Below are 10,749 nucleotides of genomic sequence, written 5' to 3' on the forward strand. Positions count from 1 at the left end.
AATTGGATAAATGAGAGGGAAGAATGGAACTGCAAAGGGCCTATTGGCCCATACTTCCTCTTGATGCTTCTGTATTGGTACGGAGTCTTGAAGTGGGTAGAATATAGTTGTGCATTAATTGCTTGTTGATTGCTGCCAATTCAGTCAATTAATATCAACACCAAAATTAGTCAACAGCCAAAAAGTCAACACCAGCTGCTTCCTGGGTGTGTATGTGCGTGTGTGGTAAAATAATTTAGTAGTTAGTTACAGTTGGTTGATTGGCAGTTGAGAGGCAGGCTGAAAGAGCAGACTTCAACCCCCGCAAGAACAACTAGGTAAATACAGCGCTCGGGGGTCATAGTCCTAAGGTCCCAAGTTCGATTCCCCACAAAGGCAGAAACAAATGGACAAGTTCTTTCACCCTAATTCACCTGTTTACCAAGCAGTAAATAATTACCTGGTAGCTAAACAGCTGCTACGGGCTGCTTCCTGGGGATGTGTGTGTGTGTGTGTGTGTGTGTGTGTGTGTGTGTGTGTGTGTGTGTGTGTGTGTGTTACAGAGAAATATATATAGTAGGCAGTATATATGTAGTAAAGTATATATGTAGAAATATATCTCAGGTAGGCAGTATATATGTAGTAAAGTATATATGTAGAAATATATGTAGTAGGCATAATAGAGGAATAATAAATTGGTTAGAAAGGCGGGGTCCAAGAGCTAACAGCCCGATTTTTCATGTACGAATGGTAATAGTAAATACAAAGACACAATATTGACTGAAACCTGACCTGACACTAGACGTAAAAATCTTCCTCGACACATACTCCCTCGCAGTTAAAAACTCAAAGTGACATCACAGTACACAAGGAAACACGTAAGGGAACAGAAGCTTATGAAAGCCAGAGGCCGCGTCTGACACGATGTCACAGTGGATACATAAAGAGGCAACCGATCTATCCTCCAGATGAAAGAATATATTCAGTCCATACAATGGGATCGAATGTGCGTTCCTGGCCCTCTCGCTTGCTCATAAATAGATCACGGTTTTATGATATTAGTATACATTGTATAGACTACTTTGTCTAGCCTGGTATGCAACACTTCCTTTCTGCTGCTTGCAATATAAATAAAGTGTTGGACACGTCTTTGATCTCTGTGTGCAACTGGGCAACCAGAAGCAAGTGAGGTGATTTAGATCAATCTTCTTAGTGTGTTTATAAGTACAATCACAAAGCAATGAAAATCTTGAGAGTGAGATGTATCTATGAGATGTATCCAGTGTTAGACAAGCAGTGAGGTTGATATGATTTATATATATATATATATATATATATATATATATATATATATATATATATATATAAATAATCACTAAGAACTCTTTAACCCGGTCAGGATTCGAACCTACGCTACCAGGCCTCCACATTACTAAGACCTCTCCGCCAGCGCTTGCCTAAGACTGTTGGTTGGTCTTGAAACTCACATTTTTTCACGCAATTTTCCATGACCAACCATCACCCGGCAACTGTCGGGGTGAATCCTGCTTACGTTTGCTCATCATCAAATTTTCGTGCATGTTCGGATCGCGCTGTGCCTACAAGTTTGAGAAAGTTTGAGTGGATTTGATGAATAACTGTATCCAAGACTCGTCACGAGTGTAGCCGGGTGTTGGTTGGTCATGGGACGCTTGTTAGTTTCCAAGACCAATTAATAGTTATAGACAATCGCTGGTGGAGTGGTATCAGTACTGTGTATGTCAGTGGGGTTAAGCCATGGTAGCGCAGGTTACTATATAAATACGATTGTAAATATCTGTAAATAAATAAGACACTGAAGACAGCTCAAACCCTGGATGAAAAGAGTTCTAAGAACTTACACAACAACTGCCCAATCACTAACTCAGAAGGAGATTAACAAAACAACAATTACTCCTCTATATGAGTGTGACGAAAGTCACAAGCCCAAATAGGATCTCAACACAGGTACTAATAAATCCTGCTGCACCATTGTGTAGACCTGTGAACACCTATATAGAGCTATGTAAACCTATTTGGTAGATATAAATAAAATTATTTCCATACTAGAAAAAAGGAACTATAAGGGATTAAAAAAAATTAGATGCAGACATCTTTTCAAAGTATCAGAGATATGAATTCGATAGAGGTTAGTTAAATAGATCAATCGAAATTTGCCTTACAACATTGGAAATAAACCGAATGGTTCGCAGACATGAAGTTGTTGAAACTAACTCACAACAAAAGTTACCTACAAATGAGACAAAAATACCAAGAAAGCATTTTTGTTTAAACTACTAGTAGTTCAAAAAGTTCGACTCTACAAGGACATCAAGGTGCGTTCATCTAGCTGTGCACACACACACACACACACACACACACACACACACACACACACACACACACACACACACACACACACCATCATGATAATCTTGCCTTAAGCTTGGTCTTGCAAGTGACTCTCTCCCTCTCCCCCACTTGATGGATAGCACACCAACTTTCCCAGGCAAACTGTGGAACTTATACCTTATCATTTTGCTGCGTCTGGTGTGTGTGTGTGTGTGTGTGTGTGTGTGTGTGTGTGTGTGTGTGTGTGTGTGTGTGTGTGTGTGTGTGCTCACTTAGTTGAGCTTGGGGGTTGAGCTCTGGCTCTTTGGTCCCGCCTCTCAACTGTCAATCAACTGGTATACAGATTCCTGAGCCTTCTGGGCTCTATCATATCTACACTTGAAACTGTATATGGAATCAGCCTCCACCACATCACTGCTTAATGCATTCCACCTGTTAACTACTCTGACACTGAAAAAGTTCTCTCTAACGTCCCATTATCCCGTGAGTGTGTGTGTGAGTGTGTCTCTGTCTTTGTGTGTGTGTGTGTGTGTGTGTGTGAGTGTGAGTGTGTGTTGGAGCACAAGATTAATGGTAAGCATCTTGAGGCTGTGAGCCGGCTGTGGCAAGGCCCCCAACGTTGATTATCCCGTGGCTCTAAACGTGCAATTTATTTCCCTGTCGGATTGGCTCTGGTTTCTTGTTTTTCTCCAGCTGCGATGGTTTTTAATTTCTATCTTTTATCGTGGTTTTTCGTCAATAAAATTTGTTAAACTAATGCCTTCCATTTTATTTAAGATGTACCATTCTATCTGATAGTCCCACTTAAGTACGTATTCATTAATCTACCTTCTTGCTTTCACATCTATATTCAGAGCTAATTTAATTTTTGCCTACTGGTCTACCTATGAACCTCTCTACCTATCAGTGTACCGTTTTTTATAACTGTTTCTTAGCATTTAATTTATTTATTAACTATTGTATTAGCAAATATATGTTGCCTTCAGTGTACATTACATTGATATATTCGATGAGATTCAATTCAATTTCTATCGTTATTATGCACCCCATACCCGTGGGGGGTAGGGGTGGAAAGGGTTACAGAGGCACATAATGAGTTCAGGAAATGAACCCCATGATAAGGAGGCCTGGTCGACGACCGGGCCGCGGGGACGCTAAGCCCCGGAAGCACCTCAAGGTAACCCTCATTGTTCATTTAGCTAATAAAGTGACAATCTTTTCAAGCTAGTTACACAATTGTTAATGTTATATATATACATGTATATATATATATATATATATATATATATATATATATATATATATATATATATATATATATATATATATATATATATATATATATATATATACAATCATTTACAGAAATACATATACATCTCGATAATCTTATATCTCAAGTGATTCATCAAGAGGCTCACAACAGTCACTTTACAAGGCACTTTACATCTATGGTGAGTCACACAGTTACTAGTCTTGCTCCACACCCACCCAACTGGGCGGTAGCTTTACAGTCATGTGCTCCACACCTACCCAACTGGGCGGCAGCTTTACAGTCATGTGCTCCACACCTACCCAACTGGGCGGCAGCTTTACAGTCATGTGCTCCACACCTACCCAACTGGGCGGCAGCTTTACAGTCATGTGCTCCACACCTACCCAACTGGGCGGCAGCTTTACAGTCATGTGCTCCACACCTACCCAACTAGGCGGCAGCTTTACAGTCATGTGCTCCACACCTACCCAACTGGGCGGCAGCTTTACAGTCATGTGCTCCACACCTACCCAACTGGGCGGCAGCTTTACAGTCATGTGCTCCACACCTACCCAACTGGGCGGTAGCTTTACAGTCATGTGCTCCACACCTACCCAACTGGGCGGCAGCTTTACAGTCATGTGCTCCACACCCACCCAACTGGGCGGTAGCTTTACAGTCATGTGCTGCACACCCACCCAACTGGGCGGTAGCTTTACAGTCATGTGCTCCACACCTACCCAACTGGGCGGCAGCTTTACAGTCATGTGCTCCACACCCACCCAACTGGGCGGTAGCTTTACAGTCATGTGCTCCACACCTACCCAACTGGGCGGCAGCTTTACAGTCATGTGCTCCACACCTACCCAACTGGGCGGCAGCTTTACAGTCATGTGCAGGCTGCACCTACAGTATGCAAATTTTGAGTACTTCGCTAAAATTCCCGGCAGTACATCATTATGAATGAAGTACTTACACATTTCTTGGACCCCCATTGATTTTCTTATCTCTGAATTTCGCGATTTTTTTTCCACATTCCATTGTATAATGACGCAAAGTATGCGAATAGTTCCGCTGACAGATTCGATGAGATTAAGAGAGAGAGAAATTGAGATTGCTTGCTCATTATCATTCAGAATTTGTTAACAAGATGAAGAGAGAGTGTAAGAAAGCTGCTATCTTGTGTCGGATATCCCTTAAGGAAGTATATATATATATATATATATATATATATATATATATATATATATATATATATATATATATATATATATATATATATATATATATATGTCGTACCTAGTAGCCAGAACACACTTCTCGGCCTACTATTCAAGGCCCGATTTGCCTAATAAGCCAAATTTTCCTGAATTAATATATTTTCTCAATTTTTTCTCTTATGAAATGATAAAGCTACCCATTTCATTACGTATGAGGTCATTTTTTTGTATTAGAGTTAAAATTAACGTAGATATATGACCGAACCTAACCAACCCTACCTAACCTAACCTAACCTATCTTTATAGGTTAGGTTAGGTTAGGTAGCCGAAAAAGTTAGGTTAGGTTAGGTTAGGTAGGTTAGGTAGTCGAAAAACAATTAATTCATGAAAACTTGGCTTATTAGGCAAATCGGGCCTTGCATATTAGGCATAGAAGTGCGTTCTGGCTACTAGGTACGACATATATATATATATATATATATATATATATATATATATATATATATATATATATATATATATATATATATATATATATATAATAAAAGTGTTAATTCAAACAATATTCTGTATATATTAGTCACAGGAAAGTAAAAGCTGTGTTCTCTCTTCTCACGTTGCAGGATATTTACAGCGTAAATAAACAGCCCTCCACACAGAATAAACACAGTCCCTAGCACTGTTCCAGGGATGAATAAATCTCACAGCGAGCGTGTGATCTGACATATGATATTCACATCCTCGCCTGAAATAAACAGGAAAATTGTTGGCTTGCATATTCCACACACCACAAAATGTAAATGGACTTGTGATAGTCTAATTTGGCTCCAAACTGGTGAAATTTGCTCCGGTCGTAGGTGTGTCATTTGCGGTTTTGTCAGGGGACTGAGAAATGCTAGACATTTGTTAGAAGAGAGAGCTAGGAAAATATATATATCAGAATATCTAGCACTTTGAAAAGAATGTGATTACTTACTAATGGTCGGGAGAATGGAGTGAAGGAATTGTGCTCAATCACTTGGAGATTCGTGGATCGAACGCCAGTCTACGAATTCATGCGGCTGTCGCTGTACCAATCAGTCCAAGTAGATGAAATAGAAGATTGATACGTCATTGCTACGTTTAGGTATACAATTTTCTTTTGTGAGGGTTGGGGGTAATATTTTTTTTTTTACCTTGTGATGGGGAGAACATGTTATTTTTATCTGTTGTGATTATAGGTTGTTAACTAATTCTCTTGACTGATGGGGATAGATAGGTCAGGTGGATCTCTGATGTATCTTATCGGTTGACCTGCTACGATTTTTTCTACATTGGTAATTTTTGTAGAAATATTCTCTAACAAAAAAAATTACTACGGAAATTTGTCTACATTGTGTAAGGTTGCGGTAGTTATTATTCAATGTTTAGGATGTTTGGAAAAGGTAGTTCTCCCTGATTACCTTTTCTGCTCGGGGGGGTGGGGCGGGGAGCGGGGGAGGTGAAATTTTATTGGTTGTAGGGAATAGGTTAAGCCATTTGCTATGGTACGGGAAACTCTTGGGAAACTTTTTTTTCGTTCTTTTTTTGGTTGGGAATGTTCACTGTTGTTGTGGTGGTTGGCGAATGTTGTTGTTCTTGTTAGACACTGTCGTTGTGGTTGGCCATTGTTATTGTTGTGGTTGGTCACTGTTGTTATTGTTGTGGTTGGTCACTGTTGTTATTGTTGTGGTTGGTCACTGTTGGTATTGTTGTGGTTGGTCACTGTTGTTATTGTTGTAGTTGGTCACTGTTGTTGTTGTTGTAGTTGGCCACTGTTGTTGTGGCTTCGAATGTTTTTTTTATCTTTTTACGAAGGTTTCTACAATTTATTTGTTCGTCGTAGGAGACTAAGTCTTGGCCCTCTACTGTGACATATGGTAGGCTGTTCTCTGTGCCCGGCTGGACTGATTCCAAATGTAAATTTTCACTGTTGCGTTAAACGTTGAAAATTTTTGTCACTTTGAACATGCTCGAACTGGTTATTTTTTCACTGCCATCACCGTCTGAGTTACGAGAACCGGTTAAGGAAATCCAGCCTAACCAATCTAGAAGAGAAAAAATCCAGAAGAAACATGACAACAACGTACAAAATACACATGATGGAAAAATCGTAGTAAATCGATAACTTTAACGATAAATAACTCGATCAGTAAATATAAAAGCGAAATAAACAAAAAAAGTCAGGTACATCGAGGCAATTAGGCTCAATTCCCCTCCCCTCCCCCCCTTTTTAGTCACGGTTACATAAGCACTGTTACGTTGTCACTGTTAGTTACTGATTCATAACAGCAACCAATCAACCAGCATTGATTCGACGTTGGTGGAACGTCAATTCCAGCGTTCAGTCAACGTGATGACATTAGACATTGAATTAGTATTGATTCTATTGATGACTTTGATTCCACTCTAAGAAATGAGGTCCTAGTGGGGTAAAAAATAAATATGCTTGAGTAAACGTTAAATTAACGCTGTATTAACGTCGATTCAACGCTATATCAACGTCATTTTGCCCAACATGTGCCACGGGGGCTCCCCACCGCCACGGGGGGCTTCCGACGGCCACGGGGGGCCCACACCGCCCCTGGGGGTTTCCCACTCCCCCACGGGAGGGGCTCCCCCTTCCACTGCAGAAGTTGCTCCTCCTCCTCTCCTCATATAATTTATTCCCTCGTCATAAATCAGGCTGGTGGCTGTGTACTGCTCGCATCGCTACCCCCCTGATGCTGCTTCCTGCTGCTGTCTGCTGCCTGCTGCTGTCTGCTGCTGCTGCTGCTGCTGCTGCTACTGCTGCTGCTATTATTTTTATGCTTTGTAATATTATCATAGAAATAATCGTCTACAAAAAGATTAGAGTAGGCTGGACGGTAGAGCGACGGTCTCGCTTCATGCAGGTCGGCGTTCAATTCCCTACGGTCCATAAGTGTTTGGGCACAGTCCCATCCCAAAGCCTTATCCTGACCCCTTCCCAGTGCTATACAGTCGTAATGGCTTGGCGCTTTCTCCGGATAGTTCCTTTACCTTCTTGGTCTTGTAAATTAGGAGCTTGTATTAGTGTCATTTAAATGCTAAAATAATTTCATTGTAAATTGTAAATTATTTATTTATAATAAATAGATTTTTATCTCCATTTTCTTTGTCTTGACACTGCGTGTAGTAAGGTTATAACACTTGTAATCACTTATAACACTTATAGCCTTATAACACTGCGTGTTATAAGGTCTTGGAATATAAAAAATGTGAAATATCTATTTTTTTTTAATTTAGAATATTTATGTAAATAGAAAAACAATAATGTTTTACTTGTCGTCCTTGTTTAGTTGTTACATAATCCTTGTTTTGACCTAATTACGTCATTATCATCTCTTTGTTATGTCGTTATCTAAATGGGTAGTTATCTCGACTTGATTTCAGAGTTATCTTGGCCCTCATTTCGACCTTATATAGTCGTTATTTTGGCATTTCCACGTCGTTGCTGTGAGTTTTGTATATTGTTATTTCGACCGTATTTCGACCGTATTTCGACCGTATTTCAACCGTAATTTCGACCTAATTACGTCATTTTCTCGACGTAACTACAATCTCCATCAGCTTACACTGATCTCTAGGATATTAAATCGTTACGTCAATGTCCCTTCGATCTTCTCTAAAGTCATTTCTATCTTATCTTTATCTTATCTCTATCTTATCTCTATCTTATCTCTATCTTATCTCAGCCCTTCTTCAGCCTTCATTCTCTCTCGAAAGACGTTACTAACTTATAATGAGTCTCTCTCTCTCTCTCTCTCTCTCTCTCTCTCTCTCTCTCTCTCTCTCTCTCTCTCTCTCTCTCTCTCTCTCTCTCTCTCTCTCACTGTTGGAACTTTAAGAAAAACAAGGCGGTAATTTTTCACCGTAATTTCTGCAACTGATGTGCGTATTTTTTCCCAGGATGAAAGACGATGAACTCTTTGAACCCATCCTTTGTTCAGGTCACTGGAGGTCTGTTTGATAGTACTATAAATAAAAATGCATAGATGTGGAAAAAAAATACATTTTTGGTCATATTTTCTGGAGATATGTTTATATTATTTAATATATCTGTGAAATAGATTTTTTTATTTTTTATATTTAATTTTAATCTTTTCGGGGATGTGATGGGTGGAAAGAAATATAGAACTAAAAATAAAAGCCTTAGAATATAGCAATATAGGCCTAAGAATATAGGCCTAAGGAATATATAAGACCTAGGACCTTATATAATATATAAGACCTAGGAATATAGGCCTAAGGAATATATAAGACCTAGGAATATAGGCCTAAGGAATATATAAGACCTAGGAATATAGGCCTAAGGAATATATAAGACCTAGGAATATAGGCCTAAGGAATATATAAGACCTAGGACCTTATATAATATATAAGACCTAGGAATATAGGCCTAAGGAATATATAAGACCTAGGACCTTATATAATAAATAAGACCTAGGAATATAGGCCTAAGAATATGTATAGAGGGCTTGAATATTTATATCATGAGTGTGCTTAATTTTTGTTTAATTTAAAGTGCTTCTGTCCACAAATTGTTGTGATTGTAGGCCTATAGTTTTGTCAGTCCTAAAAACTCTTTAATATCCACACAGTGGATATGTTTCACATCTGTGACTTCAAAATACTCTGACCTCAGGTTCCTTTGATGTCAGAGGGCTCTGACCTCAGATTCCTGTGATGTCAGAGGGCTATGACCTCAAATTCATGTGACCTATTTCACTGCCTTCACGGAGCTATGCCCTAGGATAATGTGTCCTCAAGCTTAAGAGAAACCCCCTGAAAAATCACGTGATTATTTTATCGCGATAGAATATATAAATAACGAAAAAATATCATACGTTGGTTTTATAACGAAAGCTATTGAGAAACCTGATTAATATCATGTGTGTTATTAGTGTATGTTGATACATATCAGTTACAATGACTGCAAGACGATGATGCATAAGGCTGAGGTGCATGACCGGATGGAATCTGCAACCAGCAATACTTAAATCTTTTGTTGCAAATGAGAAATACCTCTTCCTACTTCTACTACTAATACCTCCTCTCCTCCTCCTCCTTTTCCTCTTCCTTCTCCTCCTCCTCCTCCTCCTCCCCCCTCTTCACTCATACATATGCATAACAACAACCATTGGGCAACTGCTGCAACGTCATGCATGATTAAATGCACTACATATTAATGTATCCTGATATCGTCTGGGAATTTTGCTTCAAGCTACAGTCAGGAGAGAGAGAGAGCGAGAGGGAGAGAGAGGGGGAGAGAGAGAGAGAGAGAGATAGGGAGGAGAGAGAGAGGAAGAAAAAAGAAGAAAGAGAGAGATACAGAGAGAGAAAAGAGAGAGAAAAAAAGAGAGAAAAGAGAGAGAGTGAGTGTGAGAGAGAGAGAGAGAGAGAGAGAGAGAGAGAGAGAGAGAGAGAGAGAGAGAGAAGAGGGGAGAAAGAGAGAGTCAGAGAGAGAGAGAGAGAGAGAGAGAGAGAGAGAGAGGAGAGAGAGAGAGAGAGAGAGGAGAGAGAGAGAGAGAGAGAGAGAGAGAGAGAGAGAGAAGAGGGGAGAAAGAGAGAGTCAGAGAGAGAGAGAGAGAGAGAAAGAGAGAGAGAGAGAGAGAGAGAGAGAGAGAGAGAGAGAGAGAGAGAGAGAGAGAGAGAGAGAGAGAGACGACGACGACAGAGAGAGAGAGAAACATTAACTCTGAGTCGTGTGTGAAGCATCTGGTGTTCACATACAGGGTGTTTTACTAGTAAGAGTAACGCGTACATGCATACTGTTTATGAGGGCTGTGACGTGAGTTTATGAGTGATGAGCATCGAACTTAGAAAATTAGCAAAGCATTGTTCGAGAAAAAACAAATCGAACGAAATAATTTATGCACGCAAATG

Source organism: Procambarus clarkii, chromosome 45 (assembly GCF_040958095.1).
Source record: "Procambarus clarkii isolate CNS0578487 chromosome 45, FALCON_Pclarkii_2.0, whole genome shotgun sequence".
NCBI classification, from domain to species: domain Eukaryota; kingdom Metazoa; phylum Arthropoda; class Malacostraca; order Decapoda; family Cambaridae; genus Procambarus; species Procambarus clarkii.